Source organism: Salvelinus alpinus, chromosome 15, assembly GCF_045679555.1.
Source record: "Salvelinus alpinus chromosome 15, SLU_Salpinus.1, whole genome shotgun sequence".
Taxonomy (NCBI): Eukaryota; Metazoa; Chordata; class Actinopteri; order Salmoniformes; family Salmonidae; genus Salvelinus; species Salvelinus alpinus.
Window position 1 is genome coordinate 14,400,046 of NC_092100.1, and position 26,775 is coordinate 14,426,820.

A 26,775-nucleotide genomic window follows, 5' to 3' on the forward strand; every position below is an offset into this window, starting at 1 on the left:
GTGCAGACAGCCGAGGTTAATGGGAGTATCTGAGCGTGATATTAGCGATGACTGTGTGTGTGTGTGTGTGTGTGTGTGTGTGTGTGTGTGTGTGTGTGTGTGTGTGTGTGTGTGTGTGTGTGTGTGTGTGTGTGTGTGTGTGTGTGTGTGTGTGTGTGTGTGTGTGTGTGTGTGTGTGTGTGTGTGTGTACGCGTGTAGTGGTATTGATTGGTCAGGACAGCAGAGAGAGACATCCGGTATAAACATGATGAAGGACATTATTTCCATCCGTGTAGATCGATATCCTCCTGACCTGAGGGGAACGTATGATATCCTCCTGACCTGAGGGGAACGTATGATATCCTCCTGACCTGAGGGGAACGTATGATATCCTCCTGACCTGAGGGGAACGTATGATATCCTCCTGACCTGAGGGGAACGTATGATATCCTCCTGACCTGAGGGGAACGAATGATATCCTCCTGACCTGAGGGGAACGTATGATATCCTCCTGACCTGAGGGGAACGTATGATATCCTCCTGACCTGAGGGGAACGTATGATATCCTCCTGACCTGAGGGGAACGAATGATATCCTCCTGACCTGAGGGGAACGTATGATATCCTCCTGACCTGAGGGGAACGTATGATATCCTCCTGACCTGAGGGGAACGTATGATATCCTCCTGACCTGAGGGGAACGTATGATATCCTCCTGACCTGAGGGGAACGAATGATATCCTCCTGACCTGAGGGGAACGAATGATATCCTCCTGACCTGAGGGGAACGAATGATATCCTCCTGACCTGAGGGGAATGTATGATATCCTCCTGACCTAAGGGGAACGTATGAAGGAAGCATTAAAGGAAAGGAAAGCCAGGGTCGTATTCATTATTCAAACTGTAGCAAAATACGGAAAAATGTTTTGCAAAGAAAACAAGAGTTTCTTATTGGACAAGTTCAGGTACTCCCTCCCTGCTTCAGTCTGTTTTCTCCAGTTTGCTGCCTAATGAATATGACCCAGAGAAACAAAGATGGCAACAGGCCCAGTTCAAAATAGACAACTAGCAGCTATGCACTTGTGGAATCAATGATGAATAAGACCGGTATTTGCTTCAACATATCCCATCCTTTTCCTCTTCAGAAGTGCCTAGGGGGTTGAGGGTGTTACAGGACAAATGGAAGCTATGATGGAGAAAGCCAGACAGAGTTGTTCGGTTTGGGATTGAGAGGGCCAGCCAGGCTAGACATTGATCGTCTCTCACATCAGGTGATTTGACTCTTGTTCAACGGCTGGGATAGCATCAGCTGAGCCCAATACAACCTCCGTACAGCAGGATTGCTCAACATTGCATGGTCAGAGTAGGCTTATGCTCTCTCTTTCTCTGAAGAGAATAGGCTCCATTAAACACAGCAACATTGAAATTGAGGTGGCTTGACATAAATTACTATCATAATCAGCTAGTGTACATTAGTAATGGTAAACATACTCAATCCATCTATATTGATAATCACACCTATAGGTATTAACCTGTATCAGTTTCCAATAGCATCAATCATTTGCTGATGAAATTATAAGATTACAGTCAATGAAAATCAAATAAGTCACTTCAGGGAAAAAGCAATCAGCAGCTCATATATGCATCCCTCCACAGGCCGGCATTCTCCAGTTCTTTTAAATCTTCCTTTCCTCACTCCCTAGACGGGACCGATTTCGCATATATCTTTCTTCTTTCGTTCAATCTCTTTCATTCACTCTCTGTTTGTGTCGTAATGGAGTCTCAACTCAAATCACATTTTATTGGTCACATACACGTGTTTAGCAGATGTTATTGCGGGTGTAGCAAAATTATTGTGTTTCTAGTTCCAACAGTGCAGCAATATCTAACAAGTAATATCTAACAATTTCACAACATATACCCAATACACACAAATCTAAAGGTCTAAAGTAAAGGAATGGAATTAAGAATATATAAATATATGGATGAGCAATGTCAGAGTGGCATAGACTAAGATACAGTAGAATAGAATACAGTATACATATATACATATATATATATATGAGATGAGTAATGCAAAATATGTAAACATTATTAAAGTGACTAGCGTTTCATTTATTAAAGTGGCCAGTTTCAAATCTATGTATATAGGCAGCAGCCTCTAATGTGCTAGTGATGGCTATTTAACAGTCTGATGGCCTTGAGATAGAAGCTGTTTTTCAGTCTCTCGGTCCCAGTTGTACCTGTACTGACCTCGCCTTCTGAATGATAGTAGGGTGAACAGGCCGTGGCTCGGGTGGTTTATGTCCTGATCTTTTTGGCCTTTCTGTGACATCGGGTGCTTTAAGTGTCCTGGATAGCAGGTAGTTTGCCCCCGGTGATGCGTTGGGCAGACAGCACCACCCTCTGGAGAGCAATGCGGTTGAGGACGGCGCAGTTGCCGTACCAGGCGGTGATACAGCCTGACAGGATGCTCTCAATTGTGCATCTGTAAAAGTTTGTGAGGGTTTTAGGTGACAAGCCAAAATTCTTCAGCCTCCTGAGGTTGAAGAGCCGCTGTTGCATCTTCTTCACCACACTGTCTGCATGGGTGGACCGTTTCAGATCGTCAGTGATGTGTACGCAGAGGAACTTGAAGTTTTCCACCTTCTCCACTGCGGTCCTGTCGATGTGGATAGGGGGGTGCTCCCTCTACTGTTTCCTGAAGTCCACGATCATCTCCTTTGTTTTGTTGACGTTGAGTGAGAGGTTATTTTCCTGACACCACACTCCCAGAGCAGTCACTTCTCCCTGTAGGTTGTCTCGTCATTGCTGGTAATCAACCCTACTAGTGTAAACTTGATGATTGAGTCGGAGGTGTGCGTGGCCACGCAGTCATGGGTGAACAGAGAGTACAGGAGGGGGCTGAGCACGCACCCTTGTGGGGCCCCAGTGTTGAGGATCAGCGAAGTGGAGGAGTTGTTTCCTACCTTCACCACCTGGGGCGGCCCATCAGGAAGTCCAGGACCCAGTTGCACAGGGCGGGGTTCAGACCCAGGGCCTTGAGCTTAATGATGAGCTTGGAGGGTACTATGGTGCTGAATGCTGAGCTGTACTCAATGAACAGCATTCTTAGGTAGTCCTCTTGTCCAAATGGGTCGTCTGTGGATCTATTGGGGCGGTAAGCAAATTGAAGTGGGTCTAGGTTGACAGGTAAGGTAGAGTTGATATGATCCTTGACTAGTCTCTCAAAGCACTTCATGATGACAGAAGTGAGTGCTACGGGGCGATAGTCATTTAGTTCAGTTACCTTAGCTTTCTTGGATACAGGAACAATGGTGGCCATCTTGAAGCATGTGGGGACAGCAGACTGGGATAGGGAGAGATTGAATATGTCTGTAAACACACCAGCCAGCTGGTCTGTGCATGCTCTGAGGACGCGGCTAGGGGTGCCGTCTGGGCCAGCAGCCTTGTGAGGGTTAACACGCTTAAATGTCTTACGTTGATCACGGAGAAGGAGACCCCACAGGCCTTGGTAGCGGGCCCCGTCGGTGGCACTGTGTTATCCTCAAAACGGGCGAAGGTGTTTAGCTTGTCCAGAAGCAAGACGTCAGTGTCCGCGACGTGGCTGGTTCTCCCCTAGTAGTCTGTGATTGTCTGTAGACCCTGCCACATACGTCTCGTGTTTGAGCCGTTGAATTGCGACTCCACTTTGTCTCTGTACTGACGTGTTGCCTGTTCGATTGCTTTGCGGAGGGAATAACTACACTGTTGGTATTCTGACATAATCTCCCGGCGTTTCCCATGCTTGTCCGTATGTTCAGGGCTAATTTCCCCTCAGAATCCCACCATTGCCACCAGTGCTGGCACTTTTCCTGACAGCGGTTGAGATTACAATACAGAGCCTGGTGGTGTTTACACTAGGAACAGCAAACCAGGGAAACAAAACAGTTTGGCGTTCGTCCCCTCACCTCACGGGACTAGTACGAGGATATGAGAAATATCAAAGCCGACAGATACCACAGAGTCTCCGGGTTAGCGCGAAAGGAGTGAGACGCTGAAAGAGGGAGGGGAAGACGAATCAACAATCACTCCCTATTGCATGCAAATGTATCCGAGTCGATTGTACGAAAACACAAATCAGGTTACAAATAGTCTGCATACTGCAGAGGAGACAACTGCTAATGGATTTACAAGGCATACGCTGTTGGTGCTCAGTGGGAAGAGCCATGTGTGGCAATTGACATCAGTTGTTTGATTTATAAACCTTCTACTAAGTCTAACCATCTGTGTCTACAGTTGCAATTACCATAAATACACAAGAAGGGGGTCAAATAATAAGATAGACAGCCAGTCCCCATTGGCTCCTTACCCCTTCCCCTTGGTCCTATAACCCTTCGATGTCTGTAAGGTGGAAGCAATGTGGTGGAAGCTAAACCATTACACTGCTTATACCTGTGCATACCCGTCAGATCAGCAAACATTGAAGGGGTAGGGAGCGAAACAGGGCCAACAGGTGCAATAGACTGATGACAGGTACAAGTGGTTCACCCTGTGCAGCAGAGTGTGAGCGCAGGTATCTCGTCCGATGTCGTCCTATGTGACACCGTACGTCACCGGAAGCGGAGCCACAAGAAGGTTATGAGCTGTCAGTCAAATGAGTAGGTTCAGAACGCGTAGGTTAGAGACCCATAAATATCCAGAAGCTCTATGAGTTGACTCTGTTCATACCTTTGTCATCCATGGGCCTTCTCTTCTCAACGTTCTCTCCTCTCCTTTCCTGTTCTATGGTCCCCTTGTTTTTTCTTCTCTCTACTGTCCTTGTCCCATTACCTCCTCTCCTCTCTACTGTCCTTGTCCCATTACCTTCTCTCCTCTCTACTGTCCTTGTCCCATTACCTTCTCTCCTCTCTACTGTCCTTGTCCCATTACATTCTCTCCTCTCTACTGTCCTTGTCCAATTACCTCCTCTCCTCTCTACTGTCCTTGTCCCATTACCTTCTCTCCTCTCTACTGTCCTTGTCCCATTACCTCCTCTCCTCTGTACTGTCCTTGTCCCATTACCTTCTCTCCTCTCTACTGTCCTTGTCCCATTACCTCCTCTCCTCTCTACTGTCCTTGTCCCATTACATTCTCTCCTCTCTACTGTCCTTGTCCCATTACCTCCTCGCCTCTCTACTGTCCTTGTCCCATTACCTTCTCTCCTCTCTACTGTCCTTGTTCCATTACCTCCTCTCCTCTCTACTATCCTTGTCCCATTACCTTCTCTCCTCTCTACTGTTCTTGTCCCATTACCTTCTCTCCTCTCTACTGTCCTTGTCCCATTACCTCCTCTCCTCTCTACTGTCCTTGTCCCATTACCTCCTCTCCTCTCTACTGTCCTTGTCCCATTACCTTCTCTCCTCTGTACTGTCCTTGTCCCATTACCTTCTCTCCTCTGTACTGTCCTTGTCCCATCACCTTCTCTCCTCTCTACTGTCCTTGTCCCATTACCTTCTCTCCTCTCTACTGTCCTTGTCCCATTACCTTCTCTTCTCTCTACTGTCCTTGTCCCATTACCTTCTCTCCTCTCTACTGTCCTTGTCCCATTACCTTCTCTCCTCTCTACTGTCCTTGTCCCATTACCTTCTCTCCTCTCTACTGTCCTTGTCCCATTACCTTCTCTCCTCTCTACTGTCCTTGTCCCATTACCTTCTCTCCTCTCTACTGTCCTTGTCCCATTACCTTCTCTCATCTCTACTGTCCTTGTCCCATTACCTTCTCTCCTCTGTACTGTCCTTGTCTCATCACCTTCTCTCCTCTCTACTGTCCTTGTCCCATTACCTTCTCTCCTCTCTACTGTCCTTGTCCCATTACCTTCTCTCCTCTCTACTGTCCTTGTCCCATTACCTTCTCTCCTCTCTACTGTCCTTGTCCCATTACCTTCTCTCCTCTCTACTGTCCTTGTCCCATTACCTTCTCTCCTCTCTACTGTCCTTGTCCCATTACCTTCTCTCCTCTCTACTGTCCTTGTCCCATTACCTCCTCTACTTTCTTGTCATCTCCTCTTTTATCTGGTTTCAGTCCGAACCGATGGGGATGCGCTCTTAACTACATCCCGGGGTATATCTTGACTTTGTCGTCTCCGATAGACTGACAGACCGTCAGACAGCCAGACCGGCAGACCGGCAGACAGACACAGGGAAAGGCCAAGAAGAGCAGGAACAGCTGGCTCCTCCAATCCACAAGGAAGGTCCTCAGGTGGCCGCCCAGCCCAGTAGCCGGTGATGATATCCTGCTATCCTTCCTGTTCACCTCTCATGTGGTTGTGAGTAGTGGTGTGGTTCCCTCGCTTCAGACCCTCCTCTCTCTCTCTTCCCCCTTCCTTCCCTGTCCACGCCTCTCTCTCTACCTCTCTCCCTCCCTCTCTCCATATTCTTTCCTGTCCTCGCTTCTTTCTCTACCTCCCCTCCCTCTCTCCATATTCCTTTCCTGTCCTCGCCTCTCTCTCTACCTCTCTCCATATTCCTTCCCTGTCCTCGCCTCTCTCTCTACCTCTCTCCCTCCCTCTCTCCATATTCCTTCCCTGTCCTCGCCTCTCTCTCTACCTCTCTCCCTCCCTCTCTCCATATTCCTTCCCTTTCCTCGCCTCTCTCTCTACCTCTCTCCCTCCCTCTCTCCATATTCCTTCCCTGTCCTCGCCTCTCTCTCTACCTCTCTCCCTCCCTCTCTCCATATTCCTTCCCTGTCCTCGCCTCTCTCTCTACCTCTCTCCCTCCCTCTCTCCATATTCCTTCCCTGTCCTCACCTCTCTCTCTACCTCTCTCCCTCCCTCTCTCAATATTCCCTCCCTGTCCTCGCCTCTCTACCTCTCTCCCTCCCTCTCTCCATATTCCTTCCCTGTCCTCACCTCTCTCTCTACCTCTCTCCCTCCCTCTCTCCATATTCCTGCCCTGTCCTCGCCTCTCTCTCTACCTCTCTCCCTCCCTCTCTCCATATTCCTTCCCTGTCCTCGCCTCTCTCTCTACCTCTCTCCCTCCCTCTCTCCATATTCCTTCCCTGTCCTCGCCTCTCTCTCTACCTCTCTCCCTCCCTCTCTCCATATTCCTTCCCTGTCCTCGCCTCTCTCTCTACCTCTCTCCCTCCCTCTCTCCATATTCCTTCCCTGTCCTCACCTCTCTCTCTACCTCTCTCCCTCCCTCTCTCCATATTCCCTCCCTGTCCTCGCCTCTCTCTACCTCTCTCCCTTCCTCTCTCCATATTCCTTCCCTGTCCTCACCTCTCTCTCTACCTCTCTCCCTCCCTCTCCATAATCCTGCCCTGTCCTCGCCTCTCTCTCTACCTCTCTCCCTCCCTCTCTCCATATTCCTTCCCTGTCCTCGCCTCTCTCCCTCCCTCTCTCCATATTCCTTCCCTGTCCTCGCCTCTCTCTCTACCTCTCTCCCTCCCTCTCTCCATATTCCCTCCCTGTCCTCGCCTCTCTCCATATTCCTTCCCTGTCCTCGCCTCTCTCTCTACCTCTCTACCTCCCTCTCTCCATTTTCCCTCCCTCTCCTCGCCTCTCTCTACCTCTCTCCCTCCCTCTCTCCATATTCCTTCCCTGTCCTCGCCTCTCTCTCTCCCTCCCTTCCTGTACCGTTCTTGTCTCTGCCCAGTAAGTGACCCTTTTCCAATTAGGTTTAATAGTTGTATTTCCTCTTCCACGAGGGTGACAGTAGGGACACGAGGGTGACAGTAGGGACACGAGGGTGACAGTAGGGACACGAGGGTGACAGTAGGGACACGAGGGTGACAGTAAGGACACGAGGGTGACAGTAGGGACACGAGGGTGACAGTAGGGACAGTGGGAATTGATGATTCAATCTGTTGCTTGGGTTGCCTTATCCCCACACATGCCCTTTCTCCCACAGCTATAAGAAATTGTGTCCAAGCCATAGCAAGCTGACAAGGTCGTAGGACCTGTTGTTTTCTTGCATGTGTGTATTTGTGGAATGAAACTCGCTCGCCTGCGTCACGGCACTAACTCATATACGTGGCGTGAACCGGTGGACCGACATTTTATCGTTTGCCTTCCCGGCCAACATTTTTTCCTTCCTTTCGACAGTCTGGCTGGCTCCGAAGCTCCCTGTCCTTTCGACGTCCCATTGCTCATTGCCGAATGATCTTTGACTTGATATATACAGCGCATTCGGAAAGTATTCAGACCCTTACCATCAGGTCAAGTCCCTTACTATAAGGTAAATTCTCTAACTATCAGGTCAAGTCCCTTACTATAAGGTAAATTCTCTAACTATCAGGTCAAGTCTCTAACTATAAGGTCTAGTCCCTTACTATAAGGTAAATTCTCTAACTATCAGGTCAAGTCTCTAACTATAAGGTCTAGTCCCTTACTATAAGGTAAATTCTCTAACTATCAGGTCAAGTCTCTAACTATCAGGTCAAGTCCCTTACTATAAGGTAAATTCTCTAACTATCAGGTCAAGTCTCTAACTATCAGGTCTAGTCCCTTACTATAAGGTAAATTCTCTAACTATCAGGTCAAGTCTCTAACTATCAGGTCAAGTCCCTTACTATAAGGTAAATTCTCTAACTATCAGGTCAAGTCTCTAACTATCAGGTCAAGTCCCTTACTATAAGGTAAATTCTCTAACTATCAGGTCAAGTCCCTTACTATCAGGTCAAGTCCCTAACTATCAGGTCAAGTCCCTTACTATAAGGTCAAGTCCCTAAATATAAGGTCAAGTCCCTTACTATCAGGTCAAGTCCCTTACTATAAGGTAACGTCCCTAAATATAAGGTCAAGTCCCTTACTATCAGGTCAAGTCCCTTACTATCAGGTCAAGTCCCTAACTATCAGGTCAAGTCCCTAAATATAAGGTCAAGTCCCTAAATATAAGGTCAAGTCCCTAAATATAAGGTCAAGTCCCTTACTATAAGGTCAAATCCCTTACTATCAGGTCAAGTCCCTTACCATAAGGTCAAGTCTAGAGGTCGACCGATTTATCGGAATGGCCGATTAATTAGGGCCGATTTCAAGTTTTCATAACAATCGGTAATCAATATTTTTGGACACCGATTATGGCCGATTACATTGCACTCCACGAGGAGACTGCGTGGCAGGCTGACTACCTGTTATGCGAGTGCAGCAAGGAGCCAAGGTAAGGTGCTAGCTAGCATTAAACATATCTTATACAAAACAATCCATCTTAACATAATCACTAGTTAACCACACATGGTTGATGATATAACTAGTTTTTCTAGCTTTTCCTGCGTTGCATATAATCGATGCGGTGCCTGTTAATTTATCATTGAATCACAGCCTACTTCGCCAAACGGGTGATTTAACAAGCGCATTCGCGAAAAAAGCACTGTCGTTGCACCAATGTACCTAACCATGAACATCAATGCCTTTCTTAAAATCAATACACAAGTATATATTTTTAAACCTGCATATTTAGTTATTAATATTGCCTGCTAACATGAATTTCTCTTAACTAGGGAAATTGTGTCACTTCTCTTGCGTTCTGTGCAAGCCGGCCCGCCTGCTGGGTGTGCGGGATTGTTTGATGTGTACTGGTGTACACGCTGTAAGTCACGGTTGATCGTGTATGTTGGTTATTTTCGGAACTGTTTAGTTCCCCTGTGTTTTGGGGCATTTGTTTAAGTGGTGTCGTTTTTCACCTATGTGGTGATTAAAGTATACGCTACTCTGAACTCTCTGTCTCCTGCGTCTGACTTCTCCCTCCACTACACCAGGGGCATTACACCCGCGGTAATTGGGACCTGGGTGGGTCAGACAGTCACACTATGGGTGTGTCTGAAATGGTGCCCTATTCACTTGACCGTGCACTATAAAGGGAACAGGGTGCCATTTGGGATGCACCCCTTCCTTGGAGCCGCTGTCACTCTGTCACCCTGTTACGCTGTCACCCTGTTACGCTGTTACGCTGTCACGCTGTCACCCTGTTACGCTGTTACTCTGTCACCCTGTCACCCTGTCACTCTGTCACTCTGTCACTCTGTCACTCTGTCACCCTGTCACTCTGTCACTCTGTCACTGCCATGAGACGCATAACTTAACAGACGTTGAAAGCAATGAGGATAACTACGAGCACTGATTTCATGCTAAACATGCCATTTTGGTTGTCAGACAAATTGAGCATGGCTGCCTAGCAGTCAGTGGTAAAAACGTTACACAGAAAAGCTCATGTCAGAAAACCTCACATTGGTGAAGCATAAATCAGCATGTTGTTATCTGTTCTGCAACCTTTTTTCCTCCAGCGGCTCAGAAATAATGAATGTGCAGCTCACTGATTCTGTGAGCTGGTGTCAAGCAGAGCATGTGAGTGGAGTTGAGCAGAGCATGAGAGAGGAGTTGAGCAGAGCATGTGAGAGGAGATGAGCAGAGCATGTGAGTGGAGTTGAGCAGAGCATGAGAGAGGAGTTGAGCAGAGCATGTGAGAGGAGTTGAGCAGAGCATGTGAGTGGAGTTGAGCAGAGCATGAGAGAGGAGTTGAGCAGAGCATGTGAGTGGAGTTGAGCAGAGCATGTGAGTGGAGTTGAGCAGAGCATGAGAGAGGAGTTGAGCAGAGCATGTGAGAGGAGTTGAGCAGAGCATGTGAGAGGAGTTGAGCAGAGCATGAGAGAGGAGTTGAACAGAGCATGTGAGAGGAGTTGAGCAGAGCATGTGAGTGGAGTTGAGCAGAGCATGAGAGAGGAGTTGAACAGAGCATGTGAGAGGAGTTGAGCAGAGCATGTGAGAGGAGTTGAACAGAGCATGTGAGAGGAGTTGAGCAGAGCATGAGAGAGGAGTTGAGCAGAGCATGTGAGAGGAGTTGAGCAGAGCATGTGAGTGGAGTTGAGCAGAGCATGAGAGAGGAGTTGAACAGAGCATGTGAGAGGAGTTGAGCAGAGCATGTGAGAGGAGTTGAACAGAGCATGTGAGAGGAGTTGAGCAGAGCATGAGAGAGGAGTTGAGCAGAGCATGTGAGAGGAGTTGAGCAGTTGGAAATCCCTCTCATTGATCATGGAGTTGTGCTTGCACACTGCTTCGGCGCTCCACGTCCTTTCGTGCATTCAGGGAAAAAAACTGCCCCTCCAAATTCGCTCCCTTCATTAAAATACCAATTTAACCAACACCCATCTATTTTTGTGACTACCAGGATCTACCATATTGAAACCAAACCATATGGATTTGAATGAAAAGTATTTGAATAAACATGAAAAGGTGAATGTAAGAAGCGCACATCATTTGAAATAGGTTATATGTCATATTAAACAGCATATAAACACTCTAAATAGGTTACATGTCATATTAAACAGCATATAAACACTCTAAATAGGTTACATGTCATATTAAACAGCATATAAACACTCTAAATAGGTTACATGTCATATTAAACAGCATATAAACACTCTAAATAGGTTACATGTCATATTAAACAGCATATAAACACTCTCAATAGGTTACATGTCATATTAAACAGCATATAAACACTCTAAATAGGTTACATGTCATATTAAACAGCATATAAACACTCTAAATAGGTTACATGTCATATTAAACAGCATATAAACACTCTCAATAGGTTACGTGTCATATTAAACAGCATATAAACACTCTAAATAGGTTACATGTCATATTAAACAGCATATAAACACTCTAAATAGGTTACATGTCATATTAAACAGCATATAAACACTCTAAATAGGCCACATGTCATATTAAACAGCATATATACACTCTAAATAGGTTACATGTCATATTAAACAGCATATAAACACTCTAAATAGGTTACATGTCATATTAAACAGCATATAAACACTCTAAATATGTTACATGTCATATTAAACAGCATATAAACACTCTAAATAGGTTACATGTCATATTAAACAGCATATAAACACTCTAAATAGGTTACATGTCATATTAAACATCATATAAACACTCTAAATAGGTTACATGTCATATTAAACAGCATATAAACACTCTCAATAGGTTACATGTCATATTAAACAGCATATAAACACTCTAAATAGGTTACATGTCATATTAAACAGCATATAAACACTCTAAATAGGTTACATGTCATATTAAACAGCATATAAACACTCTAAATAAGTTACACGTCATATTAAACAGCATATAAACACTCTAACTAGGTTACATGTCATATTAAACAGCATATATACACTCTAAATAGGTTACATGTCATATTAAACAGCATATAAACACTCTAAATAGGTTACATGTCATATTAAACATCATATAAACACTCTAAATAGGTTACATGTCATATTAAACAGCATATAAACACTCTAAATAGGTTACATGTCATATTAAACAGCATATAAACACTCTAAATAGGTTACATGTCATATTAAACAGCATATAAACACTATAAATAGGTTACATGTCATATTAAACAGCATATAAACACTCTAAATAGGTTACATGTCATATTAAACAGCATGTAAACACTATAAATAGGTTACATGTCATATTAAACAGCATATAAACACTCTAAATAGGTTACATGTCATATTAAACAGCATGTAAACACTCTAAATAGGTTACATGTCATATTAAACAGCATATATACACTCTAAATAGGTTACATGTCATATTAAACAGCATGTAAACACTCTAAATAGGTTACATGTCATATTAAACAGCATATAAACACTCTAAATAGGTTACATGTCATATTAAACAGCATATAAACACTCTAAATAGGTTACATGTTATATTAAACAGCATATAAACAATAGGTTACATGTCATATTAAACAGCATGTAAACACTCTAAATAGGTTACATGTCATATTAAACAGCATGTAAACACTATAAATAGGTTACATGTCATATTAAACAGCATATAAACACTCTAAATAGGTTACATGTCATATTAAACAGCATATATACACTCTAAATAGGTTACATGTCATATTAAACAGCATGTAAACACTATAAATAGGTTACATGTCATATTAAACAGCATATAAACACTCTAAATAGGGTAGATGTCATATTAAACATCATATATACACTATAAATAGGTTACATGTCATATTAAACAGCATATAACACTTTAAATAGGTTACATGTCATATTAAACAGCATATAAACACTCTAAATAGGTTACATGTCATATTAAACATCATATATACACTCTAAATAGGTTACATGTCATATTAAACAGCATGTAAACACTATAAATAGGTCAGGAGCCAGACAGGGAGACTAAGAAGGAACAAAAGTTAATTATTTAGGCTATATTATTTCAATTATTTCAAGGCTATAGCCTACAAAGAAATATATTGCAAAGCATTTGGGAGTGAGACACAATAGGCTGGTAGGGACGTACAGTGTTCAGCATTTAAACAACAATTTGTCGTATTAAATCATTATAGTCTAGAAATTGCGCATTGAGTCTGTAACTTACTTAGAATTAAATACATAATAAACAAAAAATGACTTATTAGTGCCTTTGAATTCATTTTTAGAAATAGGAGTTTGGCCACTCATGTGTTGGAGCCCGGAGAGCCGGCCAGCAGCGGAGAATATCCTCTCCACACCTGTAGAGCTACTGGGGATGCTAAACACCATGTTGGTCACTCTTGCCAGGCTGGGCAGCGATGCAGAATTTTTATTTATTTAATTTTTCTATAGGTAGGCCTAAAGGTTTTTAGGCAAAATAACCCAATCAAAACAGAAACCTCCTTGAACGTGGGAAAAATTATGGACTATTGTATAGATAATAGAACAAAAATGAATTAAATGTTTAAGAGATCAGATATTTTGTTTATAAATACTTTGCTACACTGACACACTTAGTGACACAGTTATCTACCCACCTCGTTGATTCCTTTAAGCATGTGCACCTATTAAGTACACAATCATGCTTTCGAGATACGTGTCTTTTCACATTCCACAATGATTTTTTGTTGTTGTGGACTCTACAGCAGGACAATAGACTCTTGCCTGAGTTTAGGGACTTTAAATGTATTAATGGATACATGCGAGGCATGTCACTTCACTCATCTCTCTGTATAGCCCACCACAGTTTACCAACCACGTCTGGATGGATCCATAAGGAATTACGATAGGAATAAATATCACTGAATGACAGAAATATTGGAATAAAGCAGGCTAATGCAATTGAAGGCAACAAAGTGTTGCTTACTGAAACAACCAAAGTCATCATTATATAATAGGATTATAATAGGATTTGAAGCAATAGCCTACCCGGGTGTGGTCAACTATAAGCATGGGGACTGGTCTTGATAAATCAATCAGATTTGTATTTTCACTGTATATTGGTTAGCCTACAATTAGGTCATAAAATAAGCATGATACTAAGACAATTTATTTCCAAAGAACAGAAAAGCATGTTTTAAGATGTATTTCTCTGTGCTATAGTAGCTGAGGATACGGTTGCTTCATGTCCATGCAATTAATTCATTGTTTTGCTCTTTCTGATAGGGTATAACAATCAAAATGTCTGGTCTGCATGGACCTCTGATAGGGTATCACAATCAAAATGTCTGGTCTGTGTGGACCTCTGATAGGGTATAACAATCAAAATGTCTGGTCTGCATGGACCTCTGATAGGGTATCACAATCAAAATGTCTGGTCTGTGTGGACCTCTGATAGGGTATCACAATCAAAATGTCTGGTCTGTGTGGACCTCTGATAGGGTATCACAATCAAAATGTCTGGTCTGCATGGACCTCTGATAGGGTATCACAATCAAAATGTCTGGTCTGTGTGGACCTCTGATAGGGTATCACAATCAAAATGTCTGGTCTGCATGGACCTCTGATAGGGTATCACAATCAAAATGTCTGGTCTGTGTGGACCTCTGATAGGGTATCACAATCAAAATGTCTGGTCTGCATGGACCTCTGATAGGGTATCACAATCAAAATGTCTGGTCTGTGTGGACCTCTGTAGGACTATTATAAGTAAGTGCCAACAACCCTCATAAAGACGCCCTCTGGTGGTTTCAACGAGCATTGACGGCTACAATGGCTGACTGTAAAATACTATGACATCATGCACTGTAACATGCTGTACCAAGCTGTGCTGCAGTATGATGCAACTTTTAAAAGAGTACATCACCACACTCCCTCTCTTGGCCCTCATCTATGTAAGTCATCTTGATTTTTCACCTTCTTTATGAAAATATGTATTGAACTCCATGACAGTAGCTACTGGAGCGGGCGAGAAGGCCGACGCTCTACACTTTGGGAATCTGTCTCCACGCTCCAGTCAAATTGGGCATGCTCAGCTCCTCTCTCTCTCTCTCTCTCTCTCTCTCTCTCTCTCTCGTTTTAATATGTGATTGGGCTCTGGCCCGCTGTGTTCAATTAAAGGGACTTAAGGATTGCGGCGAGCGACGAGAAGAGGCGCGGGGAGGAAATTAAGTGCTGCATCGCCATTGTGCTCTGTGTGCTCCTCGCTCCTCAGAGAGATGATTAAGCAGAAGACGGGGGGTGCGGGGGGGAGAGAAAAAGAGGTTGAGAGAGAGATTAGGATAAGAGACGGAGGGTTTGAGAGCGGGGGGGGGGGCGGCTCTGGAGAGAGGGAGGAAGAAAGAGGTACAGTGAAATAAGCTTTCTGAGAGAAGGACAGGTAGAGAGAAGGAACGGTAGAGAGAAGAAGATAATGAATGAGAGGTAGAGAGAAGGAGAGGTAGAGAGGTATATAGAGATAGAGAGGTATATAGAGGTAGAGAGGTATATAGAGGTAGAGAGAAGGAGAGATAGAGATGTATATAGAGATAGAGATAGAGAGAAGGAGAGATAGAGAGGTATATAGAGATAGAGAGGTATATAGAAGTAGAGAGAGGGAGAGAGAGATATATAGAGGTAGAGATGTATATAGAGGTAGAGAGAAGGAGAGAGAGTAGGGTATAGAGAGGTAGATAGAGGTAGAGAGGTACATAGAGGTAGAGAGAAGGTGAGATAGAGAGGTATATAGAGTTAGAGAGGTACATAGAGGTAGAGATGTACAGTGGGGAGAACAAGTATTTGATACACTGCCGATTTTGCAGGTTTTCCTACTTACAAAGCATGTAGAGGTCTGTCATTTTTATCATAGGTACACTTCAACTGTGAGAGACGGAATCTAAAACAAAAATCCAGAAAATCACATTGTATGATTTTTAAGTAATTAATTTGCATTTTATTGCATGACATAAGTATTTGATCACCTACCAACCAGTAAGAATTCCGGCTCTCACAGACCTGTTAGTTTTTCTTTAAGAAGCCCTCCTGTTCTCCACTCATTACCTGTATTAACTGCACCTGTTTGAACTCGTTACCTGTATAAAAGACACCTGTCCACACACTCAATCAAACAGACTCCAACCTCTCCACAATGGCCAAGACCAGAGAGCTGTGTAAGGACATCAGGGATAAATTGTAGACCTGTACAAGGCTGGGATGGGCTACAGGACAATAGCCAAGCAGCTTGGTGAGAAGGCAACAACTGTTGGCATAATTATTAGAAAATGGAAGAAGTTCAAGATGACGGTCAATCACCCTCGGTCTGGGGCTCCATGCAAGATCTCACCTCGTGGGGCATCAATGATCATGAGGAATGTGAGGGATCAGCCCAGAACTACACGGCAGGACCTGGTCAATGACCTGAAGAGAGCTGGGACCACAGTCTCAAAGAAAACCATTAGTAACACACTACGCCGTCATGGATTAAAATCCTGCAGCGCATGCAAGGTCCCCCTGCTCAAGCCAGCGGATGTCCAGGCCCATCTGAAGTTTGCCAATGACCATCTGGATGATCCAGAGGAGGAATGGGAGAAGGTCATGTGGTCTGATGAGACAAAAATAGAGCTTTTTGCTCTAAACTCCACTCGCCGTGTTTGGAGGAATAGAAGGATGAGTACAACCCCAAGAACACCATCCCAACCGTGAAGCATGGAGGTGGAAACATCATTCTTTGGGGATGCTTTTCTGCAAAGGGGTCAGGACGACTGCACCGTATTGAAGGGAGGATGGATGGGGCCATGTATCGCGAGATCTTGACCAACAACCTCCTTCCCTCAGTAAGAGCATTGAAGATGGGTCGTGGCTGGGTCTTCCAGCATGACAACGACCCGAAACACACAGCCAGGGCAACAAAGGAGTGGCTCCGTAAGAAGCATCTCAAGGTCCTGGAGTGGCCTAGCCAGTCTCCAGACCTGAACCCAATAGAAAATCTTTGGAGGGAGCCGAAAGTCCGTATTGCCCAGCGACAGCCCCGAAACCTGAAGGATCTGGAGAAGGTCTGTATGGAGGAGTGGGCCAAAATCCCTGCTGCAGTGTGTGCAAACCTGGTCAAGAACTACAGGAAACGTATGATCTCTGTAATTGCAAACTAAGGTTTCTGTACCAAATATTCAGTTCTGCTTTTCTGATGTATCAAATACTTATGTCATGCAATAAAATGCAAATTAATCAATTAAAAATCATACAATGTGATTTTCTGGATTTTTGTTTTAGATTCCTTCTCTCACAGTTGAAGTGTACCTGTGATAAAAATTACAGACCTCTACATGCTTTGTAAGTAGGAAAACCTGCAAAATTGTCAGTGTATCAAATACTTGTTCTCCCCACTGTATATGGAGGTAGATAGGTATATAGCGGTAGAGAGAAGGAGAGGTATAGAGGAAGAGAGAGATAGAGAGGTACATAGATGTAGAGAGAAGCATTGTCATGATTGCATGACATAAGTATTTGATACATTAGAAAAGCAGAACTTAATATTTGGTACAGAAACCTTTGTTTGCAATTACAGAGATCATACGTTTCCTGTAGTTCTTGACCAGGTTTGCACACACTGCAGCAGGGATTTTGGCCCACTCCTCCATACAGACCTTCTCCAGATCCTTCAGGTTTCGGGGCTGTCGCTGGGCAATACGGACTTTCGGCTCCCTCCAAAGATTTTCTATTGGGTTCAGGTCTGGAGACTGGCTAGGCCACTCCAGGACCTTGAGATGCTTCTTACGGAGCCACTCCTTAGTTGCCCTGGCTGTGTGTTTCAGGTCGTTGTCATGCTGGAAGACCCAGCCACGACCCATCTTCAATGCTCTTACTGAGGGAAGGAGGTTGTTGGTCAAGATCTCGCGATACATGGCCCCATCCATCCTCTCCTCAATACGGTGCAGTTGTCCTGTCCCCTTTGCAGAAAAGCATCCCCAAAGAATGATGTTTCCACCTCCATGCTTCACGGTTGGGATGGTGTTCTTGGGGTTGTACTCATCCTTCTTCTTCCTCCAAACACGGCGAGTGGAGTTTAGACCAAAAAGCTCTATTTTTGTCTCATCAGACCACATGACCTTCTCCCATTCCTCCTCTGGATCATCCAGATGGTCATTGGCAAACTTCAGACGGGCCTGGACATGCGCTGGCTTGAGCAGGGGGACCTTGCGTGCGCTGCAGGATTTTAATCCATGACGGTGTGTAGTGTGTTACTAATGGTTTTCTTTGAGACTGTGGTCCCAGCTCTCTTCAGGTCATTGACCAGGTCCTGCCGTGTAGTTCTGGGCTGATCCCTCACATTCCTCATGATCATTGATGCCCCACGAGGTGAGATCTTGCATGGAGCCCCAGACCGAGGGTGATTGACCGTCATCTTGAACTTCTTCCATTTTCTAATAATTGTGCCAACAGTTGTTGCCTTCTCACCAAGCTGCTTGCCTATTGTCCTGTAGCCCATCCCAGCCTTGTACAGGTCTACAATTTATCCCTGATGTCCTTACACAGCTCTCTGGTCTTGGCCATTGTGGAGAGGTTGGAGTATGTTTGATTGAGTGTGTGGACAGGTGTCTTTTATACAGGTAACGAGTTCAAACAGGTGCAGTTAATACAGGTAATGAGTGGAGAGCAGGAGGGCTTCTTAAAGAAAAACTAACAGGTCTGTGAGAGCCGGAATTCTTACTGGTTGGTAGGTGATCAAATACTTATGTCATGCAATAAAATGCAAATTAATTACTTAAAAATCATACAATGTGATTTTCTGAATTTTTGTTTTAGATTCCGTCTCTCACAGTTGAAGTGTACCTATGATAAAAATTACAGACCTCTACATGCTTTGTAAGTAGGAAAACCTGCAAAATCGGCAGTGTATCAAATACTTGTTCTCCCCACTGTATAGAGAGGTAGAGAGAAGGAGAGGTAGAGGTATATAGAGGTATATAGAGGTAGAGAGGTATATAGAGGTATATAGAGATAGAGGTATATAGAGGTATATAGAGATAGAGAGGTAGATAGGTATATATAGGTATATAGAGATAGAGAGGTATATAGAAATAGAGAGGTATGTAGAGAGGTATAAAGATGTATATAGACGTAAGAGAAAGAAAGGTAGAGAGCAAGAAAGAATGAGCAATAAGCCGGAGCAAGTGACTGTCACTGTCTGCTCCTCATACGGCACCCTATTCCCCGCTGAGCCCTGGTCAAAAGTAATACACTGTACAGGAAATAAATTGCCATTGGGACTTAGTAAGTCAGTAGCAGGCTTCATAGCTGGTGTTTGAGTGGACAGATATCAAATCCCAGTTAATGAGACTCTCTCTCCCTCAAGCAGAGATGTTCACAATGTCACCCTCCCTCTTTCAGTTCTCTCTCCCTCTCTCCTTTCCTCCTCTCTGCCTCCCTCATCCTTACCATCCTCACTCGCTCTTTCCTTCCTCTCTCCCTACCTCCCTCTTTCAGTCCTCTCTCTCTATCCTCTTCTGCCTCTCTCCTTCCCTCTCTCATCCTCTCCCTCGCTTGCTCTTTCCTTTCCCTCTCCTGCCCTTCTCACTACCTCCTCTTCCCCGCTCCACCCCAAATTACACCAAGGTTGTCGTTGTTTCGTTAGATGTTGCTGTGTAATAGTGTGTAGACGAAGGAGAGTGATGGTGCCGCCTGCCTAATGCTTGTGTCAGAATGTTACATACGCCTTCTGTCAACGTTGGCTGAGGGAGAGAAATAGGAGCGGACAACCTTGAAAATGTAAATTTCGTTCTAACATCCGCTCCAAGGGTAAAATACCTTTCTTCTACAGAGAGCCGGGGTATCTGGCACCACTGAGTAGGGAAGAAAGAAAGAAATGGAAGGCGGTACAATCTTTCTCTAGTACTATTCACCTCAGTACTTGACTGGTACACAGAGAAAGGATGGTAACAAAACCCCCCATCTTTGCTCACTGTTCAAAGGGAGCACAAACAAAAGGATGGTAGGTGCAATATGTAGGCTGACTGACCTACGCACTGTTACGCACACCTCTGTGAAGAGGGAACGCAACACCCTGTTACAACTCAACTCCCCGTCAAGTGAAAGAGGTATGGACTCTAGGTGCGAGTAAGGATGACAAAAAGGCAGAATGTGGTAGCGTTTACAAGGACTTTATTCCTTTACACGGTAATATGGGGAAAAGGGGCTGGACGGAACTAAAGCAAAGAAAGTAAATGTCAAAGCTCCCCTCTCTCCTATCTAACCTGCCTACCCACTACTTACCTATTAGCACCACCTGGTGCGCTAACCAAAATACAGGGGGTGGTCCGCCCAGGTCTTACCTAGTGTGCCTAGACAGTGAATATACTACAGGTATATGTATGCCCGCGGGCCTCTTGCCTAAGCACTCCCTAGGTGTCTTCCCCTTCCCCCCTGGGAACAAATGAAACAGAATATCAAACAATTACTCAAACATACTAAGAAACCAAGGACATCAAAGAAGCTCTATCTGATAATGCAACAAACACAGTACATACCAAATCACTTTCTGAGAAACAACCAACACTATATAACCCTCTGAGAAACAACCAACACCTCTCTATCGCAATCAATCTCTCTCTGCATGTTCCTCTCTCCTAAACAGAACACTGGCATTTATATAGCTTCAGGAGTCTAATTGGATACAGCTGCGTCTTGACGAGGGGGCGGGGTCAGCTCCAATTAGCCATGGAGTCGACCAATCAGCTGCTTGGGGAGAATTCAGGACGCCATCTCCTGAAACACACACTTAAATACACAAACTACAACACAGAAACTGGGGAACGTAACACGCACATACTTATTTTTCCACTTTATTACATTAACATGAGAAGTCAACATACAGGCACTTCTGTAGTGTATAATGGTACGTAGGAGTGACTTCCCAATGTTCTATACCTGCCTCACAAGCCATCTTGTCAAGACACCGAGTCACAATAGGAACTTAGTCATCCACGTTGGAGGAAACCTGTGCTGGAATGCATGTGAGAGGCAAACAGTAAAAAAAAAACAACGGAATGATACTGTAGTCTTTTGTTGCTATGACCACATTATTATTTTGTTAAAATGACCTCTTTAGTTCAATGGAGTTATGTCAGTGACGATGCTTAGTCTGTTATGGCAAAAAAACATGAACAATGTAGTACTATGAATACAGTACTACTCCAAAATTTGGACACACCTACTTATTCTAGTTTTTATTTTTTTTACTATTTTCTACATTGTAGAATAATAGTGAAGACATCAACACTATGAAGTAACACATATGGAATCATGTAGTAACCAAAAAAGTGTTAAAACAAATCAAAATATATTTGAGATTCTTCAAAGTAGCCACCCTTTGCCTTGATGACAGCTTTGCACACTCTTGGCATTTTCTCAACCAGCTTCATGAGGTAGTCACCGGGAATGCATTTAAATTAACAGGTGTTCCTTGTTAAAAGGATCGGTGTCCCGCTAGTGGGACAACTTCCTGGTGAAACTGGAGGGTGCATAATTCAAATATATTCTAATAGTTATTATGGATTTTAAACATTTAGGTACATATAAGTGTCTTATATCGGCTGAAAGCTTAAATTATTGTTAATCTAACTGCACTGTCCGATTTTCAGTAGCTAGTATAGCGAAAACATGCCATGCGATTGTTTGAGGACGGCGCCCCACGTCAAAATATTTTTGGCACAGGTTTCACAGGTTTCATACTATACATTTAAAGATTAAATATTCACTTACTTTAAAAAAAATATTCCTCTGATTTGTCATCCAAAGGGTCCCAGCTATAACATGTTGTGTCGTTTTGTTGGATAAAATCATTTTTTATATCCAAAAAAGTCAGTTCAGTTGGCGCCATCGATTTGAGTAATCCACTCGTTCAACTTGCAGAGAAAGGAATCCAGAAATCTACCCCTAAACTTTGTTTCAACAAGTCAAAATACATTTCTATTTACTACTCAGACACCCTAAAATGTAATCAAACTATAATATTTATTTCAGAAAGAAGTATGTTCAATAGGAAACCGATTTTAGCAGGTGCACAACTTCATCATGACGCGCAAAGACACGGATTTCCAACACTGTGTCCTCATACAAAAACTGTTATTTCTTATTCGTTTTTGAAGTTACGGCCTGAAACCTTGAACATGACTGCGGACACCCTGTGGAAGCCATAGGAATTGCATCCAGGGAGCTATTTTACAATATGAGCTTTCTGTTTGGTTGGTTTTTCTTTGGATTTTCTCCTACCATATCTACCATATCTATTGTATTATATTCTCCTACATTATTTTCTTTCAAATGGTACCAATTATATGAATATCCTGGCTTCAGGGACTGAGCTACAGGCAGTTTACTTTGGGCATGTCATTCAGGCGGAAATGGAGAAAAAAGGGGCCTAGCCCTAAGTTAAAAGTTAATTTGTGGAATGTCTTTCCTTCTTAATGCGTTTGAGACAATCAGTTGTGTTAAGGTAGGGTGGTATATAGAAGATAGCCCTATTTGGTAAAAGACCAAGTCCATATTATGGCAAGAACAGCTCAAATAAGCAAAGAGAAATGACAGTCCATCATTACTTTAAAACATTTTAAGACATGAAGGTCAGTCAATCCAGAAAATGTCAAAAACGTTGAACGTTTCTTCAAGTGCAGTCGCAACAACCATCAAGCGTTATGATGAAACTGGATCTCATGAGGACCGCCACAGGAAAGAAGAACCAGAGTTCCCTCTGCTGCAGAGGAGAAGTTCGTAAGAGTTACCAGCCTCAGAAATTGCATCCCAAATAAATGCTTCACAGAGTTCAAGTAACAGACACATCTCAACATCAACTGTTCAGAGGTGACTGCATGAATCAGGCCTTTGCTGCAAAGAAACCACTAAGAAGATACTTGCTTGGGCCAAATTTGAGATTTTTGGATCCAACCGCTGCATCTTTGTGAGATGCAGAGTAGGTAAATGGATAATTTCTGCATGTGTGGTTCCCACCGTGAAGCATGGAGGAGGAGGTTTGATGGTGTGGGGGTGCTTTGCTGGTGACACTGTCTGTGATTTATTTTGAATTCAAGGCACACTTAACCAGCATGGCTACCGCAGCATTCTGCAGGGATACGCCATCCCATCTGTTTTGCGCTTAGTGGGACTATCATTTTTTTTTCAACAGGACAATGCACACCCCCAGGCTGTGTAAGGGCTATTTGACCAAGAAGGAGAGTGATGGAGTGCTGAATCAGATGACCTGGCCTCCACAATCACATAACCTCAACCCAATTGCGAGTTCTCAGCATATGTGGGAACTCCTTCAAGACTATTGGAAAAGCATTCCAGGTAAAGCTGGTTGAGAGAATGCCCAGAGCGTGCAACGCTGACCACCCAGGCCCACTCAAGCCTACGCCCCTGATGCAAACAGTGCATCATGACTGAATTGCGCATCATAAATAGCCTACTAAACAAGACTTCGGACCAAACTTTCTCAACACCTGGTTTGCATTGCTATTGTTGCCTTAGTTAGCATTTACTGGTAGATATCATAAGCTAAAACATATGTTCTACCCTACCAGCTACAGCTGTGAGCTGCTCTGTGCCAAAACCAGCTGAGAGCTGCATGCTCTTGCTGCCTGCAGATGATATTCCTGCTGAAACTAGGCTATGTGTACGGCGCGCATATGAATGTAGTTCAACATGCTTTGCGTGTAGGTTACTTTGTGCATGATTTCACTATTGTACTACATAATTGACAAGTCGTATACCTCCACTCCACTCAACTCCACTCCACTACTTTACACTCCACTCCACTCCACTACTCTACTCTACACTACACTCTACTCTACACTACTCTACACTACACTCTACAACTCTACACTACACTCCTCTACACTCCTCTACACTACACTCTACTCTACACTACTCTACTACTCTACACTACAATCCTCTACACTCCTCTACACTCTACTCCACTCCTCTACACTCCACTATTCTCCACTCCTCTACACTACTCTACACTCCACTCCTCTACACTACACTAATCTACACTCCACACTACTCTACACTACACTCCTCTACACTACTCTACACTCCACTCCTCTACACTCCTCTACACTACACTAATCTACACTACACTCCACACTACACCACACTCCACTCCTCTACACTACTCTACACTCTTCTACACTCCTCTACACTCCTCTCCACTCCACTATTCTCCACTCCTCTACACTACTCTACACTCCACTCCTCTACACTAATCTACACTACACTCCACACTACTCTACACTCCACTCCTCTACACTACTCTACACTACACTCCTCTACACTACTCTACACTACACTACTCTACACCACACTCCTCTACACTACACTACACCACACTCCTCTACACTACACCACACTCCACTCCTCTACACTACTCTACACTCTTCTACACTCCTGTACACTACTCTACACTACACTCCTCTACACATTCTACACTACACTCCTCTACACTCCACTACTCTACACTGCTCTACACTACTCTACACTCCTCTACACTACACTACACTCCTCTACACTCTACTCCACTACTCTACACTCCACTACACTACTCTACACTACACTAATCTCCACTACACTCCTCTACACTACACTATTATCCACTCCTCTACACTACTCTACACTAATCTCCACTACACTCCTCTACACTACACTCCACACTACTCTACACTCCACACTACTCTACACTACAGTCCTCTACACTACTCTACACTATTCTACACTCCTCTACACTACTCTACACTCCTCTACACTACTCTACACTCCACTCCTCCACACCACACTTCTCTACACTACTCTACACTCTTCTACACTCCTGTACACTACTCTACACTACATCCTTCTACACTCCACTCCACTACACTCCTCTACACTACACTACTCTACACTACACTATTCTACACTGCTCTACACTACTCTACTCTACACTCCTCTACACTCCTCTACTCTACACTACTCTACACTACACTACACTCCTCTACACTACTCTACACTACACTCCTCTACACTACTATATTCTACACTCCTCTACACTACACTCCTCCACACTACTCTATTCTACACTCTTCTACACTACACTATTATCCACTCCTCTACACTACTCTACACTCCACTTCTCTACACTACTCTACACTCCTCTACACTACACTCATCCACACTACCCTATTCTACACTCCTCTACACTACTCTATTCTACACTCCTCTCCACTACACTCCTCTACACTACTCTATTCTACACTACTCTACACTCCTCTACACTACACTATTATCCACTCCACTCCTCTACACTACACTCCACTTCTCTACACTACTCTACACTCCACTCCTCTACACTACTCTACACTCCTCTACACTAATCTCCACTACACTCCTCTACACTACACTCCACACTACTCTACACTACAGTCCTCTACACTACTCTACACTATTCTACACTCCTCTACACTCCTCTATTCTACACTACTCTACTCTACACTACACTCCTCTACACTACACTCCCCTACTGGTCCTTTGTGTTTTACAGTAAGACAAACATTGGCAGTAGAATGACCTTACTGAAGAGCTTAGTGACTTTCAACATGGCACCATCATAGGATGCCACCTTTCCAACAAGTCAGTTCATCAAATTTCTGCCCTGCTAGAGCTGCCCCGGTCAACTGTAAGTGCTGTTATTGTGAAGTGGAAACGTCTAGGAGCAACAGCGGCTCAGCCGCGAAGTGGTAGGCCACACAAGCTCACAGAACGGGACCGCCGAGTGCTGAAGTGCGTAGCGTGTAAAAATCATCTGTCCTCGGTTGCAACACTCACTACCGAGTTCCAAACTGCCTCTGGAAGCAACGTCGGCACAATAACTGTTCGTTGGGAGCTTCATGAAATGTGTTTCCAGGAGAACGCTACCTGCCCGAATGCATAGTGCCAACTGTAAAGTTTGGTGGAGGAGGAATAATGGTCTGGGGCTGTTTTTCATGGTTTGGGCTTAGGTCCAATGAAGGGAAATCTTAACGCTACAGCTTACAACGACATTCTAGACGATTCTGTGCTTCCAACTTAGTGACAACAGTTTGGGGAAGGCCCTTTCCTGTTTAAGCAAGCACAAAGCAAGGTGCATACAGAAATGGTTTGTCAAGATCGGTGTGGAAGAACTTGACTGGCCTGCACAGAGCCATGACCTCAACCCCATCGAACACCTTTGGAATACATTTGAACACCGACTGTGAGCCAGGCCTAATCGCCCAACCTCACTAATACTCTTGTGGCTGAATGGAAGCAAGTCCCTGCAGCAATGTTCCAACATCTAGTGGAAAACCTTCCCAGATGAGTCAAGGCTGTTATAGCAGTAAACGGGGGACCAACTCCATATTAATGCCAATGATTTTGGAATGAGATGTTTGACGAGCAGGTGTCCACATACTTTTCATCATATAGTGTATTTGGCCTGGCGAAGCGGTTTTATGCGCTGACTGAATGGAAGCTGATAATGAGTTTTTTACTCCGCTGGTATCAGGAAGAAATTAGTCCTCAGTGTCCAAGACCGAGTACAAATGTATCCAACACAGAGAC

The 26,775-nt window shown here is 44.0% G+C and overlaps 1 protein-coding gene across 1 annotated transcript in view; it reads right to left on the bottom strand.

The window, feature by feature from the left end:
- The window catches only part of LOC139539529 (inaD-like protein), a 269,424-nt gene that overhangs the window by 40,726 nt on the left and 201,923 nt on the right, over positions 1–26,775 (bottom strand). The gene's annotated exons all lie outside the window — the stretch shown is intronic.